The sequence below is a fragment of the Octodon degus genome, unplaced genomic scaffold, assembly GCF_000260255.1.
Source record: "Octodon degus isolate 3935 unplaced genomic scaffold, OctDeg1.0 scaffold00139, whole genome shotgun sequence".
NCBI lineage: Eukaryota > Metazoa > Chordata > Mammalia > Rodentia > Octodontidae > Octodon > Octodon degus.
The window spans coordinates 3,765,283-3,787,413 of record NW_004524715.1 but is presented as its reverse complement, the minus strand read 5'-3'; the positions used below and the strand labels follow the sequence as shown (position 1 = coordinate 3,787,413).

The window sequence follows — 22,131 nt, the reverse complement described above, 5'->3', positions numbered from 1 at the left end:
CAATTGCGAGTTCTGCTGATAACCCACTGCTATTATGGACTGTTGGACTATATTGGGCTCTTTTGCTGAATTCAAGTACCTACAGTCTTTAGACTGGCTTCAAGTATTAAAAGGTCCTTTAAAGACTCTTGCAAATATAGCTTTTTTAACTGCATTGGAACACCCATCTCTAACATAACAAAACAAAAAAACAGGATATATTGGGAAGCATGAAGCTAAACACTTTTTCATGTATTTATTGGTAATTTATACTTCTGAGAAATGTCTCTTTTTCAGTTACTTTTTTTTTTTTTTTTTTTTTTTGGCGTAACCGGGTATTGAACTCAGGCCTTTGCGCTTGCCAGGGAAGCGCTTATTCCACTGAGCCATCTCCCCGGCCCGACCCATTTTTTTTTGGTATTTTTTAAAAATAATTTTATTGAGAAACAAATAGCAATGAGACAGTTTCAAAACTGATCAGTAGGATAGTTTCAATAATAAATATATTGCACATTGTTGTCTCAGTTGTTATTCATTCTACAACATGCAGACATAACATCTCATTCACAAACACTGTTAGAACAAATCTTATTCATTGAATTAAGAGTATGTAGCTGTATATTTATCCTATTTTTTAAATATTTATTTATTTTTATTTATTACATTTATTTATTGTGTGTGTGTGTGGCCAGCTCAGCCCACCAGGGGGTGGGGCTGGCTGGCATGTGGTGCTGGGGATCGAACCACGGTCCCTGTGCTTTGCCAAGCTTGTTTCAAGTAGGTGCTTTAGACCACTGAGCCATCTCTCCAGCCCCTATTTATCCTATTTTGAATAAGAAGATATAAAATAGTCATTCATTTGTATCCCATTTTATTGTTTTTGTCAGAGAAGGGTATTCCATTGTCATTTAAATATTGTTGGTGAATGAATTCAGCAAAATATTCCAGTATAGTCTGTAGTCCGTAATAGTAGTAGGTCATCTGCAGGACTGGCAATGTCAGAAGTTGTTGACCTGAGTCTTTTACAGCCCAGCATACCAAGACGGCTTCACCACTTATACCTCATTTTTATACCTTTCTTCTGGATGGTTAAGACCAAGATAAAGCAAGACCTATATAACAAGAAATGTAACTTTTATACCTGATAATGTTATTCAAGTCCCCTCAGGATTTATCCTGAAACTCTGTACTGCACTTTGCAGATCCTTTGTCAGTGTCAGCCATGTGGATCAGTCACAGCCATTGCTTGACCAATGTGCTCTCTGTGAAAGCCTGAGAGAATGTTTTCTCTCCATGTGACTCTCCTTAGGCACACTCTACATCACTCATCACTTTCCTCTATGGCCCCATAATCTCCTTCATCAGAAAATTTGGGACACAACTGAGTTACATGATGTTACAGTATAGGTTCTCCTAAGTCCTAAGTCTTCACTGACTTTGAAAGGCTAGGGCCAAAATATTGGGTGACCTTGCAGCCCTTCTTTTTCTCTAATTTTTGGTCTGCAAACTTATGTTGTTAACTCTCCAGAAGAGAAACCTATTATTATATTATGACATATGCAATTGGGTTTAACCTATCTGTCTGAGTATCAGATATCTTAGGCATAACATAGAACAGGTATTTTCCATCTAGTATTTATATGTTAAATTTTAAGTCCCTACAGAACATGAAGAAAAAAAAATAAAAAGATAAAAATTATTTAAAAATATGAATAAACAATTACATATTTTTACATAGAAATTTAGAAATCTAACCATGTATAGCATTGTAGCAGGATAGCCTTGTGACATTTTTTTTCTTGTCTCTGTTTTTCATTTATTACCCCTTTTTTAAACAAACATTTACTTGAGAGACAGTATGGCAATAATTGGTATGTCATGACAAGCAGTATATATTTAGAAGACCAATCACATATAAAGGAAAACCCATCAGAATAATGCAGACTTCTCTTCACAAACCATGAAGGCAAGAAGAGCATGGAGCAGAGTACTTCAACTCCTTTATGAAAACAAATTCCAGCCCAGACTACTCTACCCTGCAAAACTCTCTTTCAAGTTTGATGGAAAAGTGAAATACTTCCATGACAAAGAACAACTAAAGAATTTCGTGATGACAAAGCCAACCTGGGGCCGGGGAGATGGCTCAGTGGAATAAGCACTTCCCTGGCAAGGGCAGGGGCCTCAGTTCAATCCCCGGTTCCAGGAAAAAAAAAAAAAAAGCCAACCCTACACAGACTACTGAAAGATGTTCTAGCGAGGGATCAAAATTATCAGAACTCCATGAACGAGAACTGAAGGAACCTACTAAATAAGGCAAATAGTTAAACACAGGACAAAAATGAGTGAACAACAGCAAATAAATAATATGTCAATTGTAAGTCAATACATCTCAGTTAAAAAAAATTAAAAAAAAATACATCTCAGTTATAACCATCAATGTAAATGGACTCAATTCACCAATTAAGAGAAAACGACTGGCACAGTGGATTAGGAAACAAAATCCAACAATATGCTGTATATAAGAAACACACTTAGCTCATAAAGAAATTCATAGACTGAAAGTCAAAGGATGGAAAACAATGCTAAGTACCCCAGCACCTCAGAAAAAAGCAGGGGTAATAACAATCCTGTTCTCAGCCAGCTACCCATTATTTTATTGGATCTTTATTTTGGGGTGGGTCTAGATTTTTTTATTTCTTTGTATTCTAGATATTAGTCCTTTGACTGAAAAGTAGCTGGAAATTTTTTTTCCCATTCTCTAGTGGTAAATAAGTTGTCTATTTACCACTGATTGTTTTCATTGCTATTCAGCAGCTTTTATCTTGATATAATCCCATTTGTTGTTTCTTGATTTTATTTCTTCTGCAGCTGGGGTTCTGTTCAGAAAGCCATTGCCCATGCCTACAACTTCAAGAGTTTTATCTTCCAGCAGATTAAGTATTACTATTTAGATCATTGATCCATTTTGATGTTAGTACACAGCAAGATATGCAAGATATACAAGTACATGGTAAGATACACAAGAAGATTCAATCTTCTGCATGAGGACACCCAGTTCCTTCAGCATCATTTTACATCTATACCTATTTCTAAAGATCCTGTGTTGGTAAAATGGAACTACTGTGAATGTATTACACAAAATAAGATCCACTTCCTGCTATTTTGCATTGATCATACTCAAAGGAAGGCAGAAATCTGAACCAAACCAAGATACTTTTAGGAAATGTTGAGATGAACAAATAGATCTCTTAGGTCAGCTCAAGTGTAGAATATAGTACAATTGGCTATCTCTGAGTAATAAAATTTCCACAGATGCTTATATAAAACTATAAAAATTATTTTCTGGATTAAATAGTTGTAGTGAGAGCTAACAGCTTCTGTTTTGTTAGAAGGAAAGATTTATTGGTTTCATATTATTGTAGTGGACTAGAAATTAATAATAAACTGCTATTATTCTGGGTCATATAGCTGTTGAAGACATTTTTTAAATCTTTGCTACTTAGGCTTTAAATTATTTTACTTATACTTTGTAATCTATTAATAACAAGTCACTTAATGGGAGACTCTTGCTGGTCTTGAGACACAGGAATGAGTCATATGTATATATATATATATATCCTACCAAATAGACAATGTTACCACCACCACGTTGAAAATGTGAAGTATTATATGATCATTTTATGAAACATTTTTCAACTTGGCTGATGGTGTAAGTGTAGATGACAATATACACATGCACATAAACACAGGTACAACTCTACAAAGGAAAAAAAAACCAGACATGCAGGAAGAGAGCTCTGAGAAAGCTTTTGTTTCCTATGTAGCGAAAGGTAAATAGGTTCAAATAAGATCCTGCGGTGAAGTTAAATAAAGCACGTGCATTTACTCCAGACTTCTTAGAACTTTAAATATGTTAACACCATTTTATCAAAGCAGTTAGTGTTTATTGAGAATACACTGAATATTGTGTATTAACATTCAGTGCTTCAAATATTTTATCTAAAGACCAAAATAAACTTATGAGGAAAGTACTGGTTGTTCTTTTAAGATAAGAAACCTGTTTCCTCTCAGAGCTGAACTGGGGCAAAGGCCCCACAGGAAGCAAAACAACACCTGTAGCTCTTTTAAGACCTTACATGAGACTTTGAAATTCTTCCCAGAACAAAATGTAAGAATTTTTTTCTTTTATTATACTTTTATTTTATTTTGAAGATTAAAAACAAAAGCAAGAACAAAAATCAGGAACAAAGAGAAACAGAGTGACATACAACAATACATATGTTACAGATTTTCAAAACAAGAATTGCTGATTAACAATGGTCAATATATTATCTACTTTTATGGTCAAAGGGAATGAATTTATTCAAAAGGAAAGAATTGCTGAGTTGAGGAGAAGGACAGGAGAGGGAGTGGGGGAAAGAAATTTATCTATGTATATAAGCAGGATGGTTTGGACAACTGTACTGTGCATTTCTGCTGGTCTATAGAAAGGAGCAGTTAATTCTAACATTTGTTTCATCTCTTTTTTTTCTCCTTATTGTCTTCTTAATTTCTTATACATTACTGTCTCCTTTTTTCTTTATGCTTCTACATGCATGTGTCTGATAATATGAATAACTGGTTGGAAGACAATACTATGTATTACAACAAATATTGTGAAATTCATATTACATTATTAAGTGAAAATTTGTATCAATTGTAATTTTTATTTTAATTCTAGCTTATACTCTCTTTCAAAAATAAAAAAGGAAGACTTCAAAATAAGTTAAGCTTTTCATGAACATGAATGATAGTCCCCTCATAAAAATTTTTAATCTGTTCTTCGATGTGTATCATGACCACCAAAACTATAAATAAGACCACTGTTAAAGAAATGGGTCTATTATTAAATAAAAATCCTATGAAATATTTATAGAACATCCACACAATATCATATCTTGTTGAACATAAGTCTGCATCTCCAAGTTATTAAATGCTTTATATTTTATATCAGGTATTCAGGTGTAAGTGTATGGGGTGATAGGTTTCTATAAAAGTGGTTAATTTTTGAAGTAGTGTACATCTATTTAAGAATCAAATATATATTGGAAATACCAAACAAAAATAACTTATGTGTAAAAATGATGAATTATAAAATTACTAAAATAAGCACAGAAAAATCAAAGTAAACCTTGACCTATATTTGTAATGCTGTAATCACAATACATGCATTATAATTTTTACATTGGCTACCTTAAGGAAATAATTATTAATTCAAACATGACATGTAAATATTTTTCCTCAAATTCTAAATGTAATAATCCTACTACTAAGACATAAGAAGAAAACATAGATGTTATAAAAGCATGCTTTGTATATTAAAACATTTTTATAAAGGCTTTTGAAAATAAAGCAAAAGATGTTAAAAACATAAACACAGTTGCACATAGAGAAAAAAATGAAATAAAAAGAGTATTCAAGATTTTAATATTCTTCTCTGCTTTGTAAATGTATCCAGCATGTTACTTTATAGAATTAGAAAGATAGTTGAATTAGAGGTTTGACACTAACATCCAATAGATTAATATTTGCAATTTTATATTATAAAGGAATTAGTTTGTCTTTTTATGATTTAGAGCCACTAAAGTTGTCAAATGATATAGATGTATTTACAATTCATTTTTGTTGTTAGTTCTAATTTTGAAAGTAGTTACAAATAGTGCCTTGGAGCATTTAGCAACATTTAATGTGTTCAAGCATGGCAAATGGTAAATCCTTAGAAAGCTTGGAAGGAAACACATGCTTTACAAGAGATAAGTGAAAATATGTATGTTCCACACAGTATTCCATTTTTAATTTCAAGTTCTTTGGGATGAGTTGCATTTTTGAATTTTAAGCATTTTGTGCAGTCTATTGCAGTGAATTCTTATGCTTTCATAGTACTTCTCGTAGGCATCGATGGGAAAGCATACCAATTCTTGTTTTTACGTTGTCTTACCAGGAATTGTCAATTTTTATTGTTTCCCTTTATCTTTTCACATCAGCTCCTTTTAAAATGACCATTTTCTCTCTAATGGTCTGGCTTATACCAAGCTATTACATGTCAGTGTTTGCTATATAGGTTAGAATACGGCTTCTTCTATGAACGGGATATTCTATTTTGTACTCTAATCATGCTAGGTTATGAGTATGTCACTGGTGAATCAATTTATCTAAGAGGTTTTTCTCTGAGTATTTTCTATCAGAGACCATTCAGGTACTGTTAAATAAGAATTCATATCATTACCTATGTAACCATCTTAGTATACTAAAACAATAAATTTAGTACTTTTCAATATTTATTTTTTTCTCCCATGATGATTGAGTGGCAGCTATTCACACTGGACCTGTATCATCAGTAGCAACCTACATTTTGTTAGAAAATATGTTTAAAGGTTCATCTAAGAGCCTGTTGTGAATTTATTATTGTGTCAGTGTATTATAATTATATATAACATATAATATTATGGTATATTATATACTATATTTATTATATTGTATAGTACGTTATAATATATAGATATAATTATAATATATATCGGTGTAATTGTAATTTCAAATATTGGTACTTTTTCATTATGAGCATAACCAGTAAATAAATAACCCAATTTTTATAGGAAAACTATGTTGCTAGTCTCTCTCATTCTCTCTGTCTATATATATATATGCTATATATATATATATATATATATATATATATACATATATATATACACACATACACACACACAATGCATGGTTTTTATTGTGTATGTGGTTTCACATACTGAAGCACAAGTTTTTGATCTTACTCAACTTCAACAAACTTGTCGGTTCTTTTTAGCATTGTACACAGAATATTGTTAAGATTTTGATGGATTCTATTATTCCATTAGGGGATTAAAATAGAATAACCTATAGCAAAACTCCCTTTAAGCTTTGTATGTTAGAGAAATTCTATAATGTTCCTCCTGAGACAAATAAGTAATGTAAAACAGAAATTAAGTTGGAATGCCTTTCTGTTACTTTACCTCTGGCATTAATTATTTTGGGTAACATAAATTTTATCCCATTTTCCCCTGAAAGTTCGGTGAATACTTGGACACAGAACATAAACTATAACACAAACTTCTTAGATAGATGGGTGTGGGGAATTTTGCACAGGATGAGAAGTTTCATTTGTCTGGTGATGTCATGGAACACTACCTACATCAAATTGTTATGGTGAATTTGAAGTGAACTAAGTATTACAAGCTTTGTGGAATCCAGGTGGAGAAACACTTCAAGAAATAAGCAGTAATTGTCAAGAAAATTTGTGCAACTAAGGGAGGTTCATTTATCTTCGGATAGAGGACATTACGTTTGTCACAACTCCACACACAGGAAAATCACATATTCCTAATTAATAAAGTTGAATTTTAATTGAGTTGATTCTCACATTGGTATTCTTTAAGCTGGGAGAATATTGTATTTAAAAACAAAGTAGGTATATTTAATAATTCTCAGGAACACATTCAGACCAACAAGTATTTCCTCCATGATTTTGAAATTCAGCATTTCTAATGTATTAAATTTCTATTGAGTCTCAGTTTTCTATGATTTAAGTTATAGTTTTATAATTTAATAAATCTAACTTTCATCATCAAAATTTATGTTGGTAATTTTAATTGTATTATGACTCTCCATGAAGTAAGGTGCAACAGGATACAGATAGAGAGATGACAGAAGATAGCTAGTTATACATAGATATATAGGTATGCATAGTATGAGTATACAAACATATAGATATATATATGTGCATATCAACAGGGTGTCTACATATATAAACATGTACTGTATTAAATAGTTTAAAACAATGCAATTAGACTAATAGCACAACATTGCCAGGAAAATTGCTGGGATCTTAAACGCTATTGAAAGCCACGGAATGAATGCCAGAGTGCTAAGTCTAGACCATTCATATTTCTCCTAAAGACAGAGAGTACCATGTATCTCAGCCCTATGAGAGACTTTGCCTGGTTCTCTGCTAGCTGGTTTCTAGCAGGGGAGGTGCACCCACCGACACTTAAGGTGTATCTTCTCCTCCCGTCCAAGCTGGTGGTGCGCGCTGCCTACAATGCTGCAATCCTGATGAGGTGCTGGGGCTGGCGGGCAACACGTCGAAGGATCTCAAAGTCAAGTGCGTCACTCCAGGTCACTTGCAGCTCACCATCTGCGGAGATGAAGAGTTGGAGTCCCTGGTCAAGGTGACCATAGCTGGCAGTGGTGTGACTCTTCACAGCCACAAATCTCTGATTGGAAAGAAGGGACAGTATAAAACTATTTCAGATTGACACCTGCCCTCCACCACCAGGTCCTTGTACTATCACCCAAACAGAAGTTGTCAAAGGGTATTTTTAAAAGCAGTTGAAGGAAATGCGTAGACAATGCTATAGACATAAACAGCATTGTCTGTTCTTGGATACCAAGTTTGATAAAGTACTTTTCATGTGATTACAGTTGTTTGGCGATTGGCTAGGTTTTTCCCATGTGTCTTATACGAAAATAGAGATGTCAAATCATTTTCTACAAAGTTTTTAAAAAAGATTTATCTTTTCCATTTAGTATGCCCAGAATTGTGTACTTCTCTCCACTACAAGAGCTTACGTAGGTACTGCCTAAATAATGCAGGTGACAACCTAAAACGAGATAGCTATGCAGTTTGTAATTCAGTCAAATGCACACCCAAAATTAAACTATCACAACAAAGTTTTTAAAAAGCAAGTAGTAATTGGTGCATTCCATTAAATAGTATTTCAAATCTAACAAGATTATTTGTTCCTACTAACCTACTTTTTTTGTTCATTTGTTTGTTTGTTTTTGTGGTACTGGGGATTGAACTCAGGACCTTGAGCTTGCCAGGCAAATGCTTATTCTACTGAGCTGCCTCCCTGGCACCTAAACTTATTGATATAGTCAATTCTACTAATTTTTTGCTAACACTAAACTATAAGAATATTTGTAAAACATCACCCTATTGTTTCATATTTTTTCTTAATTATTTGAATTTACAAATATTTCATTTTGCCTTAGCATTAATATCATTAATATCCATAACAGAAATTGATTTGTAGTTTTCTATTGAAAAAATATCTGCCGGAGGTTTTAATATCAGTTTTACAGCACACCTTATAAAATGTGTCTGGAGGTTTTCTTGCTTTGAATTAACAAACAGTTTAGGATTCTGCCACTGCACATGTGCTTTGTAACTGACAGCGCAAACATTGATTCAGAACTTGCTAGAAACTTAGAACCTGTCCAGAGCAACAGAACCAGCATCTATGCGTTTATGAAGCCCTCCAAGATTTGTAGATTTGAGAAAGCTGGTGTTAATCACAAAAGAATTTTAAGTTTTAGGAGGCTCAGTAGAATTCACTAGAAAAAAAAATGCTCCAGTACTCTGAATGTGTTTGCAAATGGAGAGATAAGGGGTACCTGCTGGCAAGTTCTTTTTTTTTTAATGCCGAAATTGATTTCATTACTTAAGATATTATAAAGTCAGTTCAATTTATTAGTTGGAAATTTACAAGTTTACTGTTAAAATGAAAAAGAAAAAAATACATAAATTTAAGCAAAATATTCTCTTTCACTTATTCAGATGGATATACATATTTTAGTTTCCTCTTATACATTTTGGGTATTTGGGCTTTCCTATTTTATTTTACATTATACTACTTATTCATTTATTTTTCAAGAAGCAAACTTGTCTGTGTTCTGTGTATATATTTGAACATTCATTTTACTTCAGGCTTGTGCTTGCCAGGGAAGTGCTTATTCCACTAAGCTATCTCCCTGGCCCCTAACCTATTTCCTAAAAAAGACAAGTTTTTGCTAAAATTGTTTGGACAAGACATTCCTATTTCTTGTACCTTGAATAACTACTGTGAAAAAACAATATGCAATATATTAATTATTGTAACTCTCCTACCAGCCAGTTTTGAAACTCTTATTTTTATATTTTTCTCCTTAAAATAAGAAAAATACTTTCTAATTTGCATATTCCTGTCTTTTGTCCAAATGATGGTCTGTTTCCTTTTTGTACCGAATTTGCTAAAATTCTGAAATGAAAATGTGGCACTCTACTTAATGTTTTAAAATTAGTGTTATTTCCTAGCAATTTTTAAATTTCTTATTTTGTTTTTAGGCAAAATAATAATTGCAGAATGAATTTCTTGTTTTGTATTGAGCTGGTCAGATTTTAAGTTCTTTCATGTTGGTTTATCAATGTCTTCTTTGCTCATACTTTTGTCACAAAATGTGGGCCATTCCACTTTGACAGTTTAGGGTTTGGAAAAATGTCCCTTGAGGAACTACTTAATCAGTATTTCACTGGAACTTGAAAGTTGTTTTATTTTCATATGTAATATAAATGTGTTTTAGGCTTATTTGGAGAGGTACTTTCTTTAATCCTTAATTTTTTTGATTTGCATGATTAATCTTGGAGTGTAATGGCTTTACCAAAACATTTATTTATACAAATGTGCAAGTGTATGTATGTGTGTTTGTGTGATCCAAACAGTAATGTTTATAAGCTATTATATCTTACATATATTATATTGTTTATAATCTACTTCTATTGCTTTTTTCACTCAATTCTATATTTTTCTATTCAATGTTCTACATTGAGTTGATCGAACCCCCAGCCTCTGTACCTGCTTGCAGACGCTTTAATCTGCTGAGCTGTTTGGCTGTTTGGCTGGCCCTCTTATGTTTTATATTCTGGTGAAAACAAGTTTTACCCTGTGATTCTAGATAATTTGTATTATATCTTCTGGATTTTTTTTTTGCTTCTTATCAAAATAATCCACTTCTTGTCATAGATTATAATTATGTTCTGTAGTCTGTCATATATCTTTACATAAGGTTGAAATTTTGTATGAATCCTGTCTAGATTATTTTCGATAGGGTGAGAGTTATAGACTGTATTTACGTATTCGCTCTGTGGTTGCATAGTTGTCCTAATGTGTTTACTGGTTAGTTGATCTTTTCTGCAATTGTCAAAGGTGTTACCTCCGACATAATTTAAGCTACAGTGTAAACTTGTCCCTGATTCTGTGGTCTCACTTATAATCTATTGATCTCATTATTTATTATGGCCCAGAATTCACACTGATTTAAAAATTATCTCCTAGTGTCTATTACTGCTTTTCAGGAGTCCAAAATAATCATATATCCACTTCCACTAAAAATTCATTCTGCAGTAATAAACATCTGTTATGTATCTATGCTACTCTAAGTGCTAAAGAGAACTATCAGTGACTAAAGCAAATTGGCCCTGTAAAGCTCATATTTTGGGGAAAATAAGTAACAAACAAATGTTTAACACAATGCTGGCCAGTATCATGTATAGCAAAGCAAACTTTAAAAAAGTGCAGTTCCAGGCTATTTTGAATAAGGTAAGGCATAGGACTTTTTTTGTTTGTTTGTTTGCTTGTTTTTTCACTTTCTGCAAAGCTTTATTCCAAAGGGGTTCAGTCCTTATTCGCAGCGGCCTTCCTCATGATGGCCAGCAGGTTGCTCAGCTCCTTAGTTTCCTCTTGGTGCAGATGTGCATCCCCACCCTTTTCTTAATGAACTTGAGGGAGTGTTTGTCCTTGGAGGCCTTGAGCAGCTCCATGGTGCACCACTCACTCCTAGGGGGTGAAGCTGCACACCTCCCGAATCATGTCCCACACAAACTTGGTGTGTTTGGTGAGGCGTCTGCTCTGGTGGCTGTGCCTCAGTTTGCTCACATTCTTAGTCACCTTGTGGTCCTTTTTGAGGCCCATGGGCATGGGATAGCGGAGGGCCTTGGCTACTGTTCTTCAATGGTTGCTGTGGCAGAAGGCCATAGGATTTTCTTTACAGAGAATGTTCAGTTTGAGACAATAAAGGAAGGAAATAAACTTCATTACATATAGAAAGTATATTTTAAAAAAGAAAGGGAAAGCCAATGCCAGACTATGAAGTGAAAATAAATCTCTCGGAGAAGCAGAAAGAAGCTGATTTGAGTGGGATAAGTATGAAGGAAGAGAGAGAAAATGAGTCCAGGGAGTGGGCCAGGAAATCTTATTATGCAGGAGTCTGCAGATCATGGTAAGAATTTTGAATTATCCAAGAGTGCAAGGGAGATTCTGGTGCAAGGGCTGGTATAATCAGTTCTATACATTTCCTCCACTTCTCTGGCTGCTACAAGTACTGCTTATAAGCAAGAGAGAAAGCAGCAGGGAACTTGGAGGCTATGTAAACAGTTCAAGCAAAGAAACATATGATTAAGCCTGGGATGGTAGCGGTGGAGGTGGAGAAGAATTATTAGATTTATGTTGTGTCGAAAACGACATACATCACATCTGACACACTGGGAAATATGACCAGCAAAAAGTGGTCACTATCATTTTGTGATTTTCTGAGACAGGTTAGTTTCAGTTGTGAGCTAAGAAAGACAGAGGAAGAAACATACGTGAAAACAGAACAAGTAGAAAAAGTGAAGTCTTTTTGACTGCTAAGATTTACAGTGTCTACTGAAAATTCAGGTACCAATATTGAGTAGCCAGTTGAATAAATGAGTTTGGAGCTCAAGAGAGTGGCCGCGGCCAATAGTATTAATTTGGATAAAATGCTCAGATGTGAGTGTAAAGAACAGAAAGGGAATGTACTGGAGTCTTGAAGACTTTCAATGTTCAGAGGTAAGAAAGCTGAAGCAGACCTAAGGAAGCTGAAGTAGCCAAATAAAGTCAGGAAATCTACCAGGTAATTCTCTGGAGGCAAAGTCAAGTGAGTCCTTCAAAGATGAGGTAGCCAATTAACTGTGTTAGATGCACTTTGTTTGATCATTGATATCTTAAAAAAAGATAAAGTGTACTCAAGTGGAAAACAGACAATAATAGTGATAGGATTTGACGGTGTTGCAGCAAAGAAACAGGCAGAAGGGAAAAGGGAAAGGGGCTTTATTACAAAGAGAAGGGGGCTTCGTTATCTTGGAGGACATGGAGAGAATTTGGGAAGATGAGGAATTCTCTGGATTGGAACAAAGGGAGGCTTTTATGGCCTTTTACCAAAGGTGGAGTTTGAGGGGGATGTTTAGGTATACCTGAGGAGCTGACTGGGGTCTTCCCTGAGGTGGTGGGAAAGATGAAAGGAAACTGCATCCTTGGCTGAGTTGGAGAAGAGGGGAGGTGGTCTCCGGGAAGATAAACTGTTGTTTTAAGGGCTTCAGCCATATTGGATGACCACCATAATAAATTAGCAATTCAGACTAAGGCCATACCTATCATCCCCATCTTTTGGTTGTTATAAATGGGATGATATGTCTCTTAGATTGCTTCCTGCTGAACTGGGGTGTCATCTTAGGGGTGAGGGGAGTTGACAAGGATGATGGTTCATGCTCAAGTCAAAGTTAGTGCCAGGTGTCTCAGCTAGGACTAGAACTTTATCTTTTGTGATGGCTCACATCGGAGACTGAAGAGTACATAAAAAGACAGCACATTATGAGTACATGTCATCATGATTAAGGGACACAAGAAGGGAAGCAAGAGGTGGGTCTATGATCTGACTGTCATTTTACTATGACCATGTTGGAGAAGAGTATCGATCTTTATTTTTTAATATCAATGTGAGGGAAAGGAGTCAGGGTCATCTGTAGTACCGCAACACAACTGTATAGATTTTGTTAAAGTAAGATTTTTGTCTCTTGTGTTAGTGTGTAAGTATGTGGAGACATGGAGTCTATCTACCAACTGTGTTGTCTTCAGTTGTTTAGAAAAGTAGGCTACTGCCTGAAAAGATGGTCTCTTTTTATGTCATAAAATGCACACTGTACTATGACCCTGAAAAGAAGTACATAGGGTTAAAGGCTGAGTTGGGTTGGGTAAAAGAGAGCTGGGGCCCTTAGGAGGGCCTGTTGTAGCTGTGAAAGGAGGAATGTTTAGGAGCAGCAGGGTCAAAGGGCTTTAACTAGGAACATTTTGATGTTTTATAGAGAGGCTAAGCTAGGGAAGCAAAGCTGGGAACCCAGAGGCGGAAGAAATTAGCCAGACGAAGGAAGGACAAAACCTGTTATTTTGTGGTGGGCACCTGAAGGTCATGAGGGAGGGCTTTGTGGTCAGCAGTGATTGCATGAGTAGTGGGAGTGAGGGTGAGTCTTAGATATTTGACTTTTGGTGAAGCTATCTGAGCTTTGGAGGGAGAAACTGTATAAGCTGCTCCTGACAGAAAATTGAGAAGAGTAGCTGTTTGTCTTAGGGTCAGGGCATGAGAGGGGGAGCAAAGGAGGAGGTCATTGATACATTGAAGGAGTAGCTGGCTAGAGATCAAGGGTCTCAAGATCAGCAGCAAGAGCTTGGCTAAAGAATTGAGGACTATCTGAATCCTTGAGGCAGGATTGTCCATGTGCGCTGTTGCGATCAGAGTGTCTAGATCAATCCATGAGAAGGCAGAGGTCCTGACAATCTGGGTGTAAGGGAAAGGTGAAGAAAACATCCCTAGACAGTAAAATGAGTAGTGGAAGGGGGGATACGAGAGAGCATAGTATAGGTGTTTGGCACCACTGGGTGAAAAGAAGTAACCACATTATTAATAATTCTGAAATCAACTAAACAAAAAAGGGGATACAGATGAATGTCCATTTTTTAACAGTGTATTCAAAATGGTTAGGATAGATGTATAGTTGCATTCTCTTAATGAATAGAGGGATTTGTTCTAACAGTGTTTGTAAATAGGATATCATGTCTGCATCTTGTACAGCAAATAACCACTAGGAAGAGAATATGCAATGTGTTAATTATTGAAACTGTCCTACCAATTTGATTTGAAACTGTCTCATTGCTATTTGTTTCTCAATAAAATTATGGAATAAAAGAAAAAGCTTTTGCACAGCAAAAGAAATCACCAATAGAGTGAACAGATAAAAAAAAATTCTGAAATCTTGAACTGAACAATAGGAGCCATTAGGTTTGAGTACAGGAAGAATGAGGGTATTATATGGCAAGTGGGCAGTTTTAAGAAAACTATTGGTAAGGAGGCAGAGAATGATGGATTTGAGTCTCTTTATGTTTGAGGGCTATTGGGTATTGGGGAATGTAGGGAAACACTGTGGGATCTCTGGGGCACATTAGTCTAGGGACAGCATGTGTGGCACAAGTGGGCCTGGAAGTGTCTCAGAGTATGTGTTCGACAAGGGAAGAGGGATGGAGGAGCTAGCTGTACATTGACGTTGGGTTTGTAGGATGTACATTGTGGAGGGAGAGAGAGGTGAGAGAGAAGTGGAGTTTTAGAGGAGGTCTCTCCCCATGAGAGGTATGGGACATGTTGGGATCACAAGAAAATTAAGAGTGAAGAACAGTGTCTGAAGTTAGCATGGAGAGGGCTTGTCTGAAAGGGTCATGTAGGTCAGCCATCAACACCCACTATGGAGACTAGAGCTAATATAATGATTTTAGAACTCAGGAAGAACACTATATGTGGTCTCCATGTCAGCAAGAAAAGAGGTTTTTTTTTTTTTTTTTTTTTTTTTTGGTTTTTTTGTTGTTTTTTTTTTTAACCTGAGATGTCCAGCGAGACTCAGGACTCTTGACAAACGTGCCTTGATATAGGCCATGGAACCCAAGCTCTGTTGTTGCTCTTCAAGAGCAAGACCAAGCAGCTCAAGTACATGGATCTGGCCTTAGTGAGGTTTCCTGTGAGGGCAGGGAATTGGATGACTTACTTGCTCTCTGGTGGACACAGCAGTCGTATTTCCAGTGACCCTCGAGCTTGCAGATGTCCTAGTGGTGGCTGCAGGCTGGGGCAGGCTCACGCCCAGTGTCCTTCTTCACTGCACTTGGCTCATGTAGCAGCATTGTTTAGGCTCAGCATTACCTTGTCAAGGTCATGCTTTGATGGGAGTCCTGAGTGTTGTAGCCAAAAGTTGGCAGTGTACATAGTTAATTTTGGTCTCTATTACTGAAGACATGGAAAGTTAGATTAAGTACATTTTCCTGTGGAGTTTGAAGGCCAAGATTTGTCTTTTTAGTTTGGCATGAATGTCAGGAACAGATAGGGTTATAAAATAGGAATTAATAATAATTGGGGTTTTTTTTAGGACAATCTCAGTGTACATTAGTATACTCAGTTTGGAGCAATACACTTGATTATTAGAATTTTATCTGAGTATCAAGTACCTTGAAATATAAAGTGTAACCAGCTGATCAACCATGGACATTTCAGCAGTTAAATCCTTATAGAATGTAAATGGACAATAGTTATATAATGTCATAGAGATCATTTGACATCAATTGTCATACTGTTTTAGAGTCTATATTTTAGAGCAGTGCAGCATAGCAGTCATACTAAATCCCCATTTTGTTTTTGCATCTTTAAATGTATATAGGATACATATTACATACATTTTATCTATAAAATTATTATCTGGCTGATGACCTCACGTTGGCTTGACAGGAAGGTGCATCTCTAAATGTAAGAGCACATACATAGGATATATCACATCAGTTTTAGTTAGAAAATTATCATTTGGCTAATGACTTCATGTTGGCTTGATGGGAACCTCTTATTATAAATATCTGGAGCATAAGAGAAAGGCATATGCTTACATCTGAAAGAAAATATATATTGTAGCATACAGTATTTTAGAAGGCATGAATATACTTAATATGTTGAGCATCTTTTATGAGAAAACCTTATTTTAATTACTGAAAAAAAACTTTGTCTTTTAACCATTGACCAAATTATTGGAGGCTCTCTATTAATTAACTAAGGTTGGCCACCCTCTATTCATCAATCAAGAGTCTTGTCCAACAATCTTCCCTATTTTAATGGTTTTACTTAATTATAAGTTAATTTTTATATTACCTAGACCAGCTGGTAGCTCAAGAGAAAGCATGTTTTAAGTCTATATTTTAGAGCTCAAATAAAAAGGAACAGCTGTTTACAGAATGACATAAAAACAAACAAGTACATACAGGACACACGGACATCTTTATAAAATGAGAGTACACTCAAATATATTTCTGGCCAGGTTAAACTGATGACCTTTTTAAGTTGGTAATTATGAGAGACTAATCAGAACTTTTGTAGGTCAATTAGCAGAGATCTCTTATAAGAGGAATTTGGGGGGAAAAGATTTAAAAAACCCTCTTATTTATACATATGTTTAGGTATAATATAGTGCTTATCAGGTTTGAGTGGAAGCAAGCAAACTGAGCAGAGTATAAGGGTAGGCACCAAGACATCTGGTGACAGAGTGAAGAACTCTGGCTGGATCCAAACTCTGCACTTTTCTCTACAGGACGGGAACGATGTTCACTTAAAACATACTGTGTACTTCACAAACTCTTCATGCTGTTCTCAGATGTTACCTGAAGACCATGAAGAGCTATTTCCTTCAGAATTAAAAGTGACCACTACCTTACCCCACCTCCTTTGTAAGTGGATAACCAGAGACACAAAGATTCGGAAGGCAAGATGCTTCGAAAAGTGGCCCTTTTGCATAAAAAAAGTATAGAACAACATTAGGAAATGAATAACAATTAACTAGATGAGGTCTTCCTAGGAAATTCAGTAACTTTTTACCTTTGGGAAGTTATATAAGTTTTAAAGAAACTAATTTTCATCTGAATGAGACAAGAGGGAAAACAATTAATTAGATAAGTTCCTTCTTACAGGCTACACAAATAGGAGTCAAGAGGAAAGCTTATAACCAGCCTCCAGAATTTTGATAAAATTAAAACCAAAATGGAAGACATGTAATAAATAAATGCTACCAGATACAACCTGATTAATGAGATTTTGTAATATGCATCTCAAATTCATCAGAGACAACAGGCATCAGTTGCAGTGGTATCATCCTATAAAGAATTTTTATTCATGAAGAACAGTAGAGACTTGATCATTCTTCATAACATCCACTGGGAAAGATATTGGGAAACACAGTGTTGCATCTATTTGAAAAGTATTTATTTTCACTTACATTTTTTATTTTTGTTCAAATACAAACTATAAATAGTTTAGTTTGTATGTTACCATTCAAATATTTAATGTTGCTTTAAAAAGAACAGTTGTCTTGGTAGGTTGATAGGGGCTGCCTACAGTGATTGCCTAAATTAATTAAGCTATTAGTAGAGAATATTACATTTGAAGTACCCTTCTAATAGTGCAATTACTTCATGGACTGTATTGAGTGTTCTGATACAGAAGACAATGAGAAGGTCTTGTTGCAAAAGTAAAATAAAATGCTGGTAGTTTATTTTTAAGTAAAGGTCTCAATAACAGCAACAACTACACATTTATTAAAATATCTGCTTGCATTGTTGCCCTCTATTTCCTTTAAATTCAGAAGGCCCTCACTAGCAATGGATTGTGACTAATATCTAGAATATACAAAGAGCTAAAAATAAAATTAGACCACTAAACTAAAGACCCTATCAAAATATGTGCAATTGAAATAAATAGGCAATTCTCAAAACTACAAATGATCAAAAAGTGCTTGACATCTCTGCTTATTAGAAAGCGTGAAGTAAAGCAGCTAGATTTCATCTCACTCCAGAAAGAAAGGCTGTTATCAATAAATCATAGCAAATGTCATGAGGCTTAGGTAAAAAGTAGTGCTTCTATGTGGTTGGTGGAAATATTAGGTGGTACAATCACAAGGTGACACAGTATGGAAAGCCTCAAAAAACTAAAAAATAGGGACTGCATTTGACTCAGGTGTTCTACTTATCTTTCAGATGTCTCTTAAATAAAAGAGTTGCAGACAGCACATTACCATGATGCATGCAAATCCATGTTTATAATAGTACAACTCATAATAGCTAAACCTTGTAAGTGGTCTACATGTCCATCAACAAATGAACGGGTGGATTAAAGCACCTGCAAGCAGGCTCAGGGGCCCAAGGTTCAATCCCTGGGCCTGCCATCCAGGCCCTGCCCCCAGGGCATGCTGAGACAGTAATTGAGACTGGGCATGGTGGCATTAGCATATAATCCCAGCTCTTGGGAAGCTGTAAACAGGTGGATCACAATGAGTCTGATCTAGTAGTGAGACTGTGAACACCCTGTAGACCCTTCCCTAAAATACAAAAAAAAAAAAAAAAAAGAACAGGTAAATAAAAAGTGGTATTTTACCCACTGGAGTTTGTACTATAAAGAAGAATAAATTTGACTCATTCTTAGGAAAATGGGTGCACGCTGAAATGATAATGTTAAGTGCAATAAATCAGACACACAAGCTTAAAATACTGCACAGCTTCTTTTATATGAGAAAAGCTACATATAGATAATGAGCAAAATAAAAGAAAGACAATAGTAAAAGGGAGATAGATTTATTCATTTACTTCTTTACTGCCAATGTGAAGGGGACCAAGTGGTGGATCAAGGGGGGAGGAGTGGCACCTGTCCTTTCTCCTGTGTCTACGTGTCCTCATGATTGGGTTGTACAGGGTTTTTCAGAGGTGGCTGTATCTAGAATTCATGGTGCTGGGACGAAGGGTGTGTGATTAGTAAGTCATTTACCAGCTCTGGCTGGGATTAAGGATGCCAGCGCTACACATGCCTTAGAGCAGGTAGCCTGCAGACAACATACGGGACAGAAAGAGTCTTGTCCCTCTCCTTTGATGTTTTGTTCCAATCTGCCTGTCATAGACTGTGTCCCCTCTATGTTGCACCTCACCATGCTGACCTGTCATGGAGCCAGACAGCCAGTTGTGGATTATGGACTGAAACCTCTACAAATTGTGAGCTACATAACCCTTTTCTCCTTTAAGTTTGGGTGTCAGGTATTTTATCTCAGCCATAAGAAAAGTAACTAAGGCAGAGGTATAAAATGAGTTAAGACATGTTATATAAATGTACCAACTCCTCATGGTGACTGTAATCATTATTGTACTGTGAACATGTATTTAAAAAACAAAACATAACTGAACAGAGGAATCCACTTTCATCATTACACATATTTATCTACATCTAATATCAGGAGAAAAGAAAATTTACCTAGTGAAAGTGTTACACAAATTTCTGAATTTTCTCAATTAGTCTTAGGTGTTAGTGTAGGACTCTCCTTTACTCCCCTTAATCTCAATTTAAAATTTATGAATGAAACATTTCTTAACCTTTGATTCTTAAAATCGGAAGAAGTGGTTCTGCCTGCGTGGTAGGTTGAGCAAAGTGCATGCCAAGACAGCTCTGTGACTGGTGTGGGTGGAAGAAGAGATCTCCACTGTAAGATCTCATGGTGGGGCTCTAGTGCAGTACTCACTCACATATCACAAAATCCCAGGCCTGAGCTGTAGATTTTATCAGTGCATATTTCCTGAGGTGGAAGTAGTGATGGTGAATGTAAGGTCCACTGCTGAAATGGGATCTTCTGTCACTTTGCTGGAATATAACAACACTGAAGGCATGATTCCTTTTAGTGAATTATCCTGAAGACGTATCCATTCTATAAACAAACTCATTTGAATTGGTAGGAATGAATGTGTGGTTGTCATTAGAGTGGACAAAGAGAAAGCATGCATTGGTTTGTTCAAAAGAAGAGTTTCTCCAGAGGAAGAAATCAAATGTGAAGGCAAATTCACAAAATCCAAAACTGTTTATAGCGTTCTTCATCATGTTGCTGAAGCGCTAGAATACACCAAGGATGAGCAGCTGGAAAGCCTGTTCCAGAGGACTGCAAGGGCTTTCAATGACAAGTATAAGAGACCTGTCAATGGGGCCTATGCTGCATTTAAGCATGCAGCCTCAAATCCATCTATTTTGGATAGTTTAGATTTGAATGAAGATGAATGAGAGGTACTCATTAACAATATTGATAGGTGTTTGACCCCACAAGTTGTCAAAATTCAAGCAGACATTTGAGAAGGCTTGTTATGGCTATGGAGGCATTGACACTGTGAAAGAAACCCTGAGAGCAGGTTTGAACTGTTCAGCAGAGACCAAGCCCATCAAGATTAGCCTCATAGCTCCTCCTCGGTATGTGATCACTACCACAATCCTGAAGGCCGCTTAGTTCTCAGTCAACTTTTGGCTGTCATCAAAGCAAAAATTGAGGAAAACAGGGGTGTTTTCAATGTTCAAATGGAGCCCAAAGTGGTTGCTGACACAGACAAGACAAAGCTCATGAGGGAGCTAGAGCGGCTTGAGAGAGAAAACGCAGAAGTAGATGGTGATGACGATGTGGAAGAGGCGGAAGCCAAGCTCAAGATAAACTGTTATGTGAGAGTATCCATTCAGAGGAATGGGAAGCAGTTATTCTGGCTGTAGACTCTAGGCTCAAACGTTTTGCAGTATTGAAAACATCAAAGCTGAATTATTTTTTATTCCAAGCATCTAAATGCTCCTGCAGACAGAACACGATGCCCTCCAAAATGTTAGCCTTTTGTGAACACACTGAGCATTGGGAGTGGCTTGATTTCACTAGATACAGATCTCCCAGCAGACAACAGTCCTAAAATTGGGCTTGTGGTTTCCATTTCTTACGTCTTGATTGGCACCCTTTGTAGCTAGTTCTTCCCCGAGATTTACCAGAAGTACCCAAAACAAACAATAACAATCTCAATCTTTCTATATAAAATGTATTCAACCAAACATCAAATAAATTTCTGGGATATTTAAAAAAATTAAAATCTAAAGAAGTAATTTTCTTTAAAAATAAACTATTGTGTATGTAAAATTTGAGGATGCTTATAGCCAGTAGTTTGTAAAGATGGCTAGTAGGGAGTCTAGGGGAATCTGTTAGAGTTAACATGCATTTATTCTCCAGTGTGTGTAATATTTGCTCACTCATTCTTTCTATATCAGAAATATTCTATATGTACTCTATCTAAATGTCTCCATTTTTTAAGATTGAGGAACATAATAAAAATTAAATTTTCAAGGAATTTCATATAAGCTCAATCCACTGGGTCCAGTCCAACCTTGTATAGTGCATTAAGCTGCATTGTTACTTCAGAGATTCGTGTTGATAGTTTCATATCTTTAAAACCTATTGATGGTTTCATATTTTTAAAGCATTTTCAAAGATTTTGTTAAATGTTTGTCCTCTGTGACAACAGAACTGGGTGGCTGCCCACAGCACATAGCTGGAAGTCAGCAGGAAGACCCTGAGCATGCTCTAGTACATTGGCCAATTCCTACCAGCCCTCATCAATT

At 35.8% G+C, this 22,131-nt stretch overlaps 1 pseudogene; it reads left to right on the top strand.

Annotated features, from left to right (window-relative positions):
- Nucleotides 1-14,076: 14,076 nt before the first annotated feature.
- On the top strand, nucleotides 14,077-21,243 carry LOC101577234 (annotated as a pseudogene).
- The last annotated feature ends 888 nt before the right edge of the window (nucleotides 21,244-22,131 follow it).